Source organism: Phaseolus vulgaris, chromosome 3 (assembly GCF_051622355.1).
Source record: "Phaseolus vulgaris cultivar YP4 chromosome 3, ASM5162235v1, whole genome shotgun sequence".
Lineage (NCBI taxonomy): Eukaryota > Viridiplantae > Streptophyta > Magnoliopsida > Fabales > Fabaceae > Phaseolus > Phaseolus vulgaris.
In genome coordinates this window covers 22,286,061-22,300,014 of record NC_143500.1, presented here as the reverse complement: position 1 = coordinate 22,300,014, position 13,954 = coordinate 22,286,061, and the positions used below count along the sequence as shown (strand labels likewise).

The window sequence follows — 13,954 nt, the reverse complement described above, 5'->3', positions numbered from 1 at the left end:
TTTTTGAATGATTTTTTTTTCTATTCTTTTCTAACACTTTGAATATCTCAAATCCAGAATTTCAGAATTTTACAGTACGTAAATCAGTTGCAATAAGGAAAAACAGTAAGCACTTTTTTCAGAAACAGAGGAATCCTAATAGGAATAAAAAACAGAATGATGAACTAGCAAAGACATAATAGAAAATCATGTATTGGAACTTGTATAGGTCTAGAATACAAGTATGAACTCAATTCTAAAAAGAAAATGCACAAAGGATCAACATCAAATCAGAAAATTATATGACACTAAAGCAAGAAACAATCAAAACAAAAAAAGTACTACTAGAAGTAATGACATATATGGAATAACATGACTAAGACAAAACTTGACATGATTCAAAAATTAAAAGACACAATACAAATTGTAACAAGTGAAAGGAAGCTTAAGGTAAACTCTAGGAAGGATAATGCCATTCCAAAAGAGCAACCATACTCATAAGAATTATGAGTGCCATAAACCTTTCCACAAACACTTGGAGCAAAAGAAAAACAGCAAGAATACTCAATTAAAATTCTAAAACAGAAACTTAAATTGCAAGAAATTAAAAAGAGCTCTTGAAATAAAGTGCACACAACTCAACAATTAAACAAGAATGAACCTAAGACTCATGATACCACATGATGTGATTCCAATAGTCACATAGAATAAGATTCTTGACATTTTTAGGAATCTCCTTGAGCTGGAAAATATAGAGGCACTTTCTTAGAAGTTGGATCATGGTTCTAAGTCAAGAACTCACCAATAACAAGTACCAAATCCCAAACTCATTTGGATGAACCAAATATTGTCAAATTGAATCAACAAAGGAATTATATAATGGATTGACCGAACAGAATTAGGCAAGAACACATATGAACCGAACATAAAAGGAATTGAAAACAAAAACAGAACATATGTGCTGAAAAATGGAATAGCCGAACCAAAACAAATCAAAAACACAAGGCAACATGAACAATTGAAAAAGAAGAAAGGAAGGAGAAGAGAATGCTCATGAAGATGGAAGAATGGTTGGATGATCACGCCACTAGAAGTATGGATGCTCCTAGATGAGTGTGCAAGCCGCCACTTGAGGAAACCATGGTCCTTCAAGATAAGACTAGAGTAGAAGCTCAAAAGCTCTCCAAATGCTCACTCCAATTTTGAGTATAGTTTCTTTAGATAAATTCCAATCTGAATTTTACAAGGAAGGCACCTCTATTTATAGCCTAAAGTGCTGAAAATGAAAGCTAAAACAATTCAAAATTCCCTCCCAAATCAAACTAGAACCGGCGCTAATTTGCAAAGCAAAGGAAGGTGTGATCCTTTCCTTCACTTTGGCACCCCCTATTCTACTCCTACACCTATCTACTAATACACCCCCCTAAAGCTCCTAACTAAAACCTAAAAGATGCTATAACAAAAGAGGTTTCTAAGGTTTCCCTCTAAGCACCTTCAACTAAAGAAACTACAAAAAGAGAAAATAAATGTCCTCTAGCTCCCAAAGCTTTGAACATGCTTCTTGTAATCCTTTGAGGTGGACTTTGACCTCCATGGGCGTCCTCCATTTGTGCCTCCATCTCTTCTTGAGCTTGATGAGTGGCCTCCATGTTCTCTTGAGCTTGATCTCCATCACCGTTTTTAACACAATTTGATACTGTGAAGGGTGTAATATCCATCTCAGGATGTGTGCAAGCAACTTGAGCAAGGGCGTCCCCGAATCCTGTGCCATAAGCATCAAGAACGTCTCCGGTCAGCTCAGCCTCAGCTTCTTCAAACCTCTTAGCTTGTTGATGAAGTTCGGCCTCCACTTGACCCAGATGCACCTCACGACTGATGGACCTTCGTTCAAGTCCCGTAATCTTGGACTTGGACACCTCATCAGCCTCTTCTAGCTCAAAGACCCGGATCCGCAAGGACAGAACTCTTGCCTCCAGCTCAGTAACCTCTCGGCACTTGGCATGAAGTTTTTTAGAGAGATTTTCTTCAGAGCGGCAAAGGTGAGCCAATTCCTCTCTCAGTGCAGCCTCGCAAGCAGCAAACGAATGAGCCTGCGGGGATGTTTCTGTCTTGGCCTCTATTACCCCCGGTTTAGCCCTAGTTAGTAGAGCATTGGACTGAGTAAGAAGAGCCCCAAAATTGAAGGTCAGTCTCTCCATCGCAGCGGCCTCATCCAAGTCCACAGTCACCCCTAGTTGGAAGCCCTTAAGGGCGTGCTGTAGGACAACGGGCAGCTCAAGGACAGGAGGAGTCCCAGAAGCACTCGTCCCACCAAGGTCAGGAAACAGGGGAACGCTAGTCGTGTGGTCGAGGGGCGAAACAGAACGACTGATACAAGAGGAATGGGAAGCCATCGCCGGCGTAGGCTTGGGCCTTTTAGAGATTGGCCCCTCGGCGGAGTTCTCGTCTGACTCGATCACTCACTATCGCTTTACCCTTGCAAGGAAGTGGAATGGGAGACGATTGGACGACGACGAGAGGGTCCGCAACTCCAGGAATGGAAGGAGTAGGCGAAGACGCAGCGGTGGCAGAAGTAAGGGCGTGGTGGCGAGAAGTGCCCACATCCCTAGAAATCCCGCGGAGGCGAGCGAGGATATTAGTCAGTTTGGCCCACTTCTCTTTGCTCAAAACCATACCGGCGTGCAAAATTTAGAAATACGAGTAAATCACATAAATGAAACATGCGAATACACAGAGGCAGAGCACGCAAACGTGACATTACGATAACAAGAATCAGCTCCCCCAGAGTTTCGAGTTTCTCGAACCTTAACTTGAAGGAAACCCAAAAACAAAGGGCAATTGATGCAAAGATTAAATAGCACATGCAGTTATCCAGAATCAGAATCAATAAACGAGTGCAGATAGTAGTCAAAGTTCGTACCTTCAATCAAATAGCAAGAAGATGCTGGAATGTGTAGAGGAAACGTGTGAATGCTTGAGGAAGAAGACAAAGCAATCAAGAGTTCCAGAAAATGACGGTACAAGTGATTGGACGCGCGCACGTTTTCGAAAGTTTAAGCAAACAAAGAAGTGTAAGCGACGTTAAGCCCTAACCATTGATCAAAAACATGTGTGCACAGATAAGACAGGCCCAGAAAGGCGTCACTTTGGCGCAGTATTTATGTCCTGTCACACAGAGCCACGTAGGTCACCCAAGGCAAGGACTTGGCCTCTTCACTGAACGAGTTACAGCTCGAGACTGGGGACTTGTGTACCGACCAATCCTTGGGCGTTGTTGACCACTGGTAATGTTGGTGCCATGTAAGTGGGTCCCACGAGCGGCATGAGCCAGTATCTCGCAAAGCACGTGCGCCAAGGAGCCAAAGAGTGGTCAGACATCGGTCATCAGAATGTATCGACGTGCCACTAGATAGTGTGGAGATCGGGAACCCAAACAGTAGAGCTGGGCCACGAGAGGTGGATCCCAGATCACAGGCTAGTTATCAGTAAGGGAGAAGCTTAGATCACAACGGCCCATGCAAGTAGAGTGGATGACGCGTTCAGGCATAACACAAAGTGTAGAGCCATTGGAAAGATATGACCTATGAGGGTCGTGTTCCAGGGGTGAGCTGCATGCATGGCACGTGAAACAGCTAAGGCACTCCCAAAGGCGGGTGACCCAGAGATCAGGTGCACGAGGAGGCACCCAGGTGGTCACCCCGCAAAGGTTGCACTCTAATTAGAGACCCCACGCGCTAGGTTATCCTGAAAGTAGGGTAACAACAGTGTTGGGCTCGCCCCATCATAAAAGCTCATTTCGGGTAAAGAGGAAACCCTAGTTTCAATCTATAAATAGTAAGGTAACAAACTTGACAAGGTACGCTATTCCCTTGCGTCGTTTAACACACACACAGTGATACAGTTTGGTGTTTCCTAACCCTAGTACTGACTTGAGCGTCGAAGTGCAAACGACCTCTAGGGCGCCCTTTGTCTTTGTGTTTTCAGGCGTTCATCACAGGAAAGGCACGTGCAAACACAAGGATTCTGGACGTAAGAGTGACGTAGACGCACGAAGGCGTTTCGGGTCAACCGGTAGGAACATACACTTTTCAAAAAAAAAAAATACAAATTTTTGAAAAAGTAAAATAATATAATTCTTTTTAGGGTTAACTATCTCCATATTCTATATCATTGTGTTAAAAAAAACTAATCGATAAAAGAAAATCACTATAATTTAAACAAGAACACGTTATAAAAAAATTAAGAATATAAAGAGAAATCAATTGGTAGGCACACGAAGGCGTTTCGGGTCAACTGGTAGGAACATACACTTTTCAAAAAAAAATAATACAAATTTTTGAAAAAGTAAAATAATATAATTCTTTTAAGGTTAACTATCTCCATATTCAATATCATTGTGTTAAAAAAAACTAATCGATAAAAGAAAATCACTATAATTTAAACAAGAACACGTTATAAAAAAAATTAAGAATATAAAGAGAAATCAACTTGAATAAAAACAATCTAATCTAAAAGTAGTGGTGGTGGTAACCTGATAATTGTGAAACTGCAACCAAAAAAGAAATTGAGAACAAAGACACAAGGTACAATTGGAGGAATGAACAGTAAAGCAAAATACACCAAACTAAATAATTGATCTCCTGCGTTTCCTGCTAGGACAAATGTTCCTTGGATGTTTCGTAATCGATGGAATACTTGTCTTAATTACTGTGGAAAAATGAGGTTTAGGGTTACTCATATTTTTCGTGAAGGGAATGCGTATGCTGATAAGTTGGCTAATTTAGGATTTATTCATAGATAATCCTTTCATTGGTATAATAGACTTCCATCTAGTATGTCCTTAGAATTCTTTATTAATAGGTATAGTCTACCTATGTATCGTTTTTGTTAACATATGGGTTTTGGTCTAGTCCCCCCATATTTTTGTATTTTCTTTTTTTTAATAATACTTTTTTTTCATGTGATGGAAAATTATTGTTGTTACTTGAAGTGTCAGCCTAGCTGAGATGTCAAGTAGCATAGTGATGCCTAACATGAAAGCTTTTTATAAAAAAAATAATAATAATTGATCACCTATGACAGTGGCGGGAAGAGTAATGATGTTTGTTTTCGTGTCAATTTTTTTGAGGGAGTTATTGTTTTCTGAATTTATTACTAAAAAAGTTATTAAATGAAAATTAATTTTATAAATCAAAATAATTAGTTATTATTTAATTAAAAATTAAAAATGATTTTATAAGTTAAAAAATTTATTAATATTTAAAGTATTTTTTATATTAATAAAATTTTATAAAATAATTTTTAAATTGTACCTAACCATTAGTTACTAAGATTTTAGGTACTTACTATTTTATATTCTAAATTAGTCTCTATTAATTTTTTAGACACCAATTTAAAATCTAAAATATTAGTCATTAAAACTTAGGTAGTTTATTTAGATACAAATTTAGAAACTATTTTATAAATTTTTATTAATAATTGAAACCACTTTAGATATGAATAATTTTTTAAGTCTCTAAATTAGTATCTAATTTAGTTAATATAGTGACTAATTATTGTTGATCTCTAAATTTAATTACTATTTAATTATTTTCTTGTAATGCATTTATTAGTGAAGAAATGAGAGTGCAGATATACGAAGAAAGTATGGATGAAATAACTGACTTGTGAGTGAACATTTGAGAGGAAAGTTAGCTGAGATCGTACAAAAGATAAAGTTGTCTTTCATTTTACAGTGTAGAAGCTCCAAGATGAGGTTTTTGAAGGTTGAGATTGTTGGGAATAATCGGTTACCTCCTTGCATAATCAATTATGCTTCAAAATAAATTAGATATTATGTTTCAAAATAAAACATTTGAAGCATAATCAATTATATAAGGAGCTAATCAATTATACATGTTTTTGCATCTTTAATTTGTTTTTTCATGATGGGATTCAACAAAGATGATGACGAGTTTGATAATGAACTCAACGAGGGAGTATGTCTGGCCCTTTTCCTCTTGAGCTTAGTGGTGGCGACTATGTGAGGGAGGAGAAGTTAGTGAGAGGTTTGCTGGTGTCGTGGGTGGGGTTCAGTTGACCACATAGATATAGTTGTTGTCATTCTTTGATTTGTTTTACCACCCTACCATCGTGTTCCTGCAAAGACTACTCATTACCTTATTGTTTTGATAATATCAATATTATGTTCTGTACTGGCCAGATCTCAGACATCGACATCAGAGATCGACATCAGACATTGACGTCGGACACGTGGTCTGGTTGCGATGTTGGGCCACGTAAGTGAGGCCCTAAAAATAGTATGTAATGAAACCTACAACGCTGGTGCATGAGTTGGTACCCTAGCGGCCATATTGTTAAGATTATGCACTTTAGAAGAAGAAAGTTTTGTGCGGCGGCTGCGCTAAGATTGCGTAACACGCAACAGGATGCCCTCCTAGTAACACATAAGAGAATAAAAAACTTCTTATTTCTTCTTACCATCTTCTTACATACCATTTTCTTATATGGTATCAGAGCACTGATCTTGGTGCTCTGACAGCCTCTCCATTTTTATTCACTAAATAAGAGATCATGTCTGGCAAAGAAGACACTAGTAACGAGTCCGATAGAAACCTCGCACAAGGTTTCACCGCCGAGCAAATTCAGCAATTGGCAAAGGCTATTCACTCGCTCAACAATAACGGTAAAAGTGACACGTTTGTTAGCGCTGCAGGTCTGCTTTCCCATAACTCGTCTATTAATTCTGCTTTTACGAAACCATGGATTTTTGATAGCGGAGCAACCAATTATTTTGCATCTGATTCACAATTTTTCACACACACTTCATCATCATTTATTCCAAATGTTAATATGCCCATAAGCTCAACTGCGCCCTTCTCATCTACGGGCACAATTAAATTCAATAACAATATCATTCTCAAAGATGATCTTTGTGTTCCTTCTTTTAATTTAAATCTCATGTCCGTTAGTAAGATAACCACTTCACTAAATTGTTGTGTCGTTTTTACTCCACATGGTTGCATTTTGCAGGACTTGGCTACGAGGAGGATGATTGGCTCGGGTAAAAAACACGCAGGCTTATACTACATGTCCCCTCTTCCAAACCAAGCCCACACATCTCAAATTTTGACCGACCTTGATTTATGGCACAAGCGCCTTAGACATCCTTCTCCGGTGTATCTACAACTTGCATCTTCCTTACTACCTATCAGTAAAAATCTCATTCTCATTCATAATAATTGTAGTATTTGTCCTAAAGCTAAACAAACAAGGCTACCCTTTCCTTTAAGCACAATAAAATCTCATTCTCCATTTAATCTATTGCATTGTGACATTTGGGGTCCTCATAAAACCCCAACTCATTTTGGAAAACGTTTTTTTCTCACTATAGTCGATGACTATACTAGATGTACTTGGTTATTTCTTATGAATCACAAGTATGAAACCCAACATCTCTTAGAATCATTCATTACTTTTGCACAAAATCAATTTCAGGCATCTATTAAAACCATCCGCGTTGACAACGGATTGATATTTATTTCTATGCGTAATTTTTTTCTAAAAAAAAGTATTGAATGTCAACGCACTTGTGTCTACACTCCTCAACAAAATGGAGTAGTAGAACGCAAACATAGACACATTTTGAACACAGCACGAGCCCACCTATTTCAGTCCCATTTACCATTAGAATTTTGGGGGGAATGCGTTTTAACCGCCACATATATCATTAATTGCTTGCCAACACCTTTACTAAAAAATAAATCACCTTTTGAGATGCTATATAATCGCCCACCTTCACTTTCTCACTTAAAAACTTTTGGTTGCCTCTGTTATGCAACTGTTGATTCACCTAAGCAAAAATTTGATACGCGCGCTCGACAGTGCATATTCATTGGTTATCCTCTCAATCAAAAAACATACAAATTATTTGATATAGATGAAGGCACTTTTTTTACAAGTCTAGATGTCATCTTCCATGAAAGTGTTTTCCCATTCTGCCAACATTCCCAAACGCAATCCTCCTCTCCATTACAAAGTATTTTGCCCACTATTGACATTGACTTACCCACTCCTGTCCAACATTCACTCGATCAACATTCTTCTCTTACTCATCACAATGCACCTGAACCTCCATCAAACCAACCTTCTTCTCCTACTCGTCACAATGCACCTAAACCTCCATCAAACCAACCTTCTTCTCCTACTCGTCATAATGCACCTGAACCTCCAGCAGACCAACCTTCTTCTCCCACTTCAAAAAGTCTAGCACCTATTACCAAACCTTCTCCAACCGACCTTCCTGTTCAACGATCCACTCGCACATCAACCCCACCTTCCTGGCTTCAAGACTACGTAACGGGATCCCAAGCCAATCATTCGACCACTGCCCAAGATTGGTCGAATGGAACCAGGTATCCTATGCATCATTTTCTTTCTAATTCACGATTTTCTTCTACACATAGTGCATATCTTGTTAACATCACAGCCGCCAAAGAACCTCACACTTATGCTCAAGCTATCCTTTCCAAATTGGCAAAAAGCAATGGACGAAGAGCTTTCCGCCTTGCAGCTAAATCAAACGTGGACCTTGACACCGTTACCCGTTGGGCAGAAACCCATCGGATGCAAATGGGTCTATAAAATAAAGTACAACTCAGATGGCAACGTCGACAGATATAAGGCGCGCCTTGTCGCAAAGGGGTACACTAAGATTGAAGGTGTCGACTATTTTGAAACATTTTCACCAACAGCAAAATTAACAACTTTGAGGTGTCTCATCACCATTGCAGCAGCCAAAAATTTGTTTACTCACCAACTAGATGTACAAAATGCCTTCTTACATGGCACATTGCATGAAATTATTTACATGGACTTGCCACCCGGACATCATCGACAGGGGAGAACATTGTATGTCGACTCAACAAATCCCTTTATGGTCTTAAACAGGCATCCCGGACATGGTTTTCAACATTTTCTCATGTGATTAAATCTGTAGGATTTCAACAATCCAAGACAGACTACTCTCTATTCAAAAGACAAAATAACTCATCATTTACTGCCTTTTTGATTTATGTGGATGATATTCTTTTGACAGGAAATGACTTGACAGAAATTCAGCGTGTTAAAGACTGTCTATTACAACAATTTCGCATTAAAGATCTTGGAGACTTAAAATATTTTATAGGGATTGAATTTTCCCGTTCCAAAGCTGGTATTTACATGTCACAAAGAAAATATGCGCTTGATATTTTGCAGGATACAAGACTCACAGGTGCTTGTCCAGACAAATTTCCAATGGAGCAATACCTAAAACTCACACCAGACGATAGAGAGTTATTAAAGGATCCAGTCAAATACAGACGACTCGTGGGACGACTGATATACCTCACGGTTACTCGGCCTGACTTAGCATTTTCGGTTCAGACTCTAAGTCAATATATACAGTCTCCACGGAAACCTCATTGGGATGTCGCAATTCGAGTCCTAAAGTATTTCACCGGGACAAGGATTGTTATTGCCATCCGAGAACAATCTGACATTGACAGCTTATTGCGACTCAAACTAGGGAGGTTGTCAGACAACTCGGAGATCAGTATCTGGGTATTGCATTTTTCTTGGTTCTTCTATTATCTCATGGAAGTAAAAAAAACAGAAAAACGTATCAAGATCATCAGCGAAAGCATAATACCGCACGATGGCCAATACTTGTTTGGAGATAGTTTGGTTGCGATATCTGTTACAGGATTTAAAGGTGCCATGTAACTTGCCAGCTCAACTTTTCTGTGACAATCAAGCGGCATTACATATAGCAACAAACTCAGTATTTCATGAATGCACAAAACACATTGAGATAGACTACCACATTGTGTGAGAAAAATTACAAGCCAGGACAAGGAACAATTTTTTACACTACGACACAAGTTGGGGGTTCATGATCTTCACCTACCAACTTGAAGGAGAGTATTAAAGAAATAATAATTATCAAATTATACGCAATTATTGTATGCAATATTGTAAGATATTGAACGATATTGTACCCAATTATATGCAATCAATTTAATAATGATAGAATTCCATGATTAGTGGATCCCTACCTAATTAGATTGTAATTTGGAGAGAGAAAGTCTCCCTACACTAGTATATATTTCCTATACATGAAGGAAGTTATGTAAATATATACATAAGAGAATCAAAAACTTTTTTCTTATTACCATCTTCTTACATACCATTTTCTTATACTAGCGGCCATACTGTTAAGATTATGCACTCCAGAATAAGAAAGTCTTGTGCGGAGGCTGCCCTAAGATTGTGTAACACGCAACAGGATGCCCTCCTAGTAACCCTAATTTCACTTGAGAAAGAGCTCTCGTGAAGCAGGCAAGTTAACATAGATACAACCTATAAAAAGGGTGGTAAGAACCCTAGAAAAGGTAGGGTCCCCTCTATTTCAAACGGAGTCATTCTCTATCACCTGAAGGAAGCACAAAAACCACCAGAAAGAGGAGGAGTCGTCACCTACCTCTGAAGTCAACGGCGGCTGAGTCAACCCGCAAGAACATGTTCTAATCAAAACAAAATATTTCAAATTAAATTCTAATATCCACAAAACAAATTATTTTGTTTCTTTTAATTCATTCTCAATCTTTAGTTCCTGCTATTTATTTAAAAAACAGTTGGTTTTCAAAATCAAAATTGAAGTGTGAAATAAAAATAGTTTTTACTCTAGGTTTAAACTTTGGAAGCAATCAAAATTAAATTTGATAATAGAAAATAATAAAAAAAGTACTTGTAAGAATAAAACAAAAATAAATTATTAATTTAGTAGATATATTATTGATTCACTAAATAATATAATTGTACCAAGATCATAAATTATCATCTTCAAATATTTATGAGGAACTCAACTATATTTATGAGGAATTCAACTTTGATAGTGATACAACTTTGTCAAATAATTTGTATTTTTGTTTTAACTGAATTCTTGAAAATAATGTTTTAATCCAAATAAACCATTTACATACATAAATAACTAAATTAAATTTTATTTTCTATTAATTTTAATGACAAAAAACATATTTATAATATTATTATTTTTATTATTCAAATACATTACATTATTCACAAACTTTTATAAAAAAAAATATTTTCTTTCACTTTTCAATCTTTCTCCTAAATTTATTAGTTTCCTCTTTCTCAAATTCTGTCCTAAATTCAAACCAAACATAAAAGTGAAAAATAAATTACTATTAAATGAAATGAAGAAGAAGAGAGTGAGAGAGCAGAAAACCCAGATGTGTTCAGACAGTGCAATTGTCGGTGCAAAATTTTTTAATTTTGAAAATAACATCAATCGAACATCAACAACTGTCTTATAATTCTTGTTGTATGTGGTGACCAATTCATCTTTTTATACAAAGTATAGGTATAATTAAAAAAAAAAAAAGTCCTAAACACATATAAGATAAAAATTATAATTTTGGGGAATTATACAACGAAACTTTTACGTATAAGTTAATAGTGTTTTATACAAAAATATTTCAGTTTTTTCCCAAAAAAACTTATGTATTTTTAATCTGTATTTCATTTATTTATTTAAAAAACATAATAAGAAGAGGAGAAATAAATAAATAAAAAAGAAACTGAGAAGATTGAGATGGTGGTATGATGGAAAAAGTTTAATTAAGTGACAACAACCATCATAAAAATATGGACAGTGGAGTTCGTGAATGATCCAAGTAAAGGGAAAGTAAAGTACTGAAAAAATGGCGATTGGTTAGAAGAGAATAATGTGATGAATGTGGCAGCAATGGCAGCTCCTAAGAATCACGGGATCTGCTGCACCTCACTCACCCATTTTTTTCGTCTTCCTTTGTTTCCCAAAACAGCAGAATCTGTTTTTAGTTGTGAATTTGAGATGGGGTTTCAGGGATTAATTGTAATGGTGTAAATTCGGAACATCTTTATTGTCCTATTTGTTCATTTTTTATCTACTTTATCACCTCAACCAATCATTCTGCTTCTACCTCTGCCACCATCAGCTATGTGGGTCCTCCTCCTCAGTAGTACCCAAATGGCTACACTGCCAATTCTGTCATGCTTCATCAGCAGCCCTTGTATGCAAATGAGGGGGGAAGTGAAATTCATTTTTGCCACCACCCTATGTTCATCATCAAACTAAAAAAAACAATTAAAGAGAAACAAATTAATATTGTTTAACCGACAATCTTATTTTTCAGCATAGGAGAAGAGTTAGACTTTAATCCAATGAATCAGTGTGTGTTCATCCCTGGTGTCTAAAGTTGGCTCTTTGGCAGTTTACTTTACTACTCATCCCATCAGTAAGTGGACAACCCTGTGCAACAATGTTCACAATTATAGTTGTGCATGTTCTGATTTTCGTTTTAAAGTATGAAAAACAATGTATAGTCGTGTATATCCAACCTTACCTGAACATTCTCTTGCCAATGAAAGCACACTGGATTAGAGTTGCAATCAGTTTAATTGGTTGATTATTTTAAGTTTATTGCTCTGGAAAGAGAATGTTTGAACATAGAATGAATATTAAATGTTTGTGATGGAATATTGTTTTGGTTGCTTAACTTTTTCTTTTTTTACTCCTTTCTTTTATAAGAGACAGCATTACTATCTTCTACTTAGCCAAAGAAGAAAAAAATGTAGGTTTAACCACTATTTCCTGATTTGTTTGAGCCAATCACATTCCCCTGGGCCAGAAATTTTGTGAGCCTTCAGGAACAGGCTGGCATTGACCAAGACTTTTTCGAGTTGATGATCTTTCTCGACCCTCACCCGGAGAAGATGTATTTCCCCTTGTCATATGTGCCGAAACTAATAGTATCCCCCTCACATGCAAATAACTCAAGCTGTCTTAGAGAAAAGCAATGATGTTGGTCCTTTCCAGGTAAAACTAGTTAGGCAGATTCTGTGGATTGATGATGTTCGTTATGAGTTCAGAGAGTTATATGGAATAGGAAGTTCAGCAACAGAAGATTTTGATGATAATGATAGTCGGAAGTAGTGTGTAATATGCATGACTTAACCCAAGGACACTGCTGTCTTGCCCTGCCGATATAATGGTATGATATCTTGTCAAAGCAACTTGTATGTGTTGTTGAATGTTCATGCTCAGTTTCAAGCAATAAATCTCAAGATCGTAGATTGATTCATGCACTCAATCTTATCATCATTCCATATCTGCAAAAAAGTTTGCAGTTAGAAAATGAATTCCTAGTTATACTTCTGAAAGACTATCATGGTTTTCTTGGTGATCTTTATATTATTACCTGAATAATTCTTTTCTTCCTCTGATCCTCTCCTGTCGCCTCACCCCCTCTTCAATATGGCTTCAAAGTTCGAATCTTGCTAGCTTTCATTGTTCATTAATTGATTGTTTCAAATTGTAGAACTCATTTATTTTTTGTCAAAATTACACCACGGACGAATTTGATATTTAGTGTTTCTTTTTCTTCTGATTTTCTGAAATTTAATAATTGTTCAGTAGGGATAACATCTGTTGTACTTTCCAGTGTATGTGCAGTGAGTGTGCCAAAACTTTGCGGTTTCAATGAAACAAGTGTCCTATATGCCGACAACCTATTGAGGAAGTTATAGAGATCAAGATAAACAATGACAATCTATGACACCATTTTGCCTTATGATATGAGAAGCTGAATTGCATGGTATTTTTTTTTCTTACTGTAAATTGAAGTCAATGATCTGTTTATAGTTCATATGTGTTTTTTTTGGTGAAAGTGCATCTGTAAGATGTTCAAAGAGAAAATAGATCTATGTGGTTTGGTTAGTAATGAATTGTTTGAAAATTATCAAAGGTTAAATTTAAATTTAGTCATCCGGTCGTCATCTTTCAGGGATTTAAAAGTTTAGAACTTCTGATCTTAAGTTCTTTTGCTGAAAATAGTTGGTTTATCCCATGAGTGTGACGTAGAGAGTATGA

General features: G+C 36.8%; 1 pseudogene; it reads left to right on the top strand.

The window, feature by feature from the left end:
- Positions 1 to 6,552: 6,552 nt before the first annotated feature.
- On the top strand, positions 6,553 to 13,777 carry LOC137806847 (putative E3 ubiquitin-protein ligase LUL4; annotated as a pseudogene).
- The last annotated feature ends 177 nt before the right edge of the window (positions 13,778 to 13,954 follow it).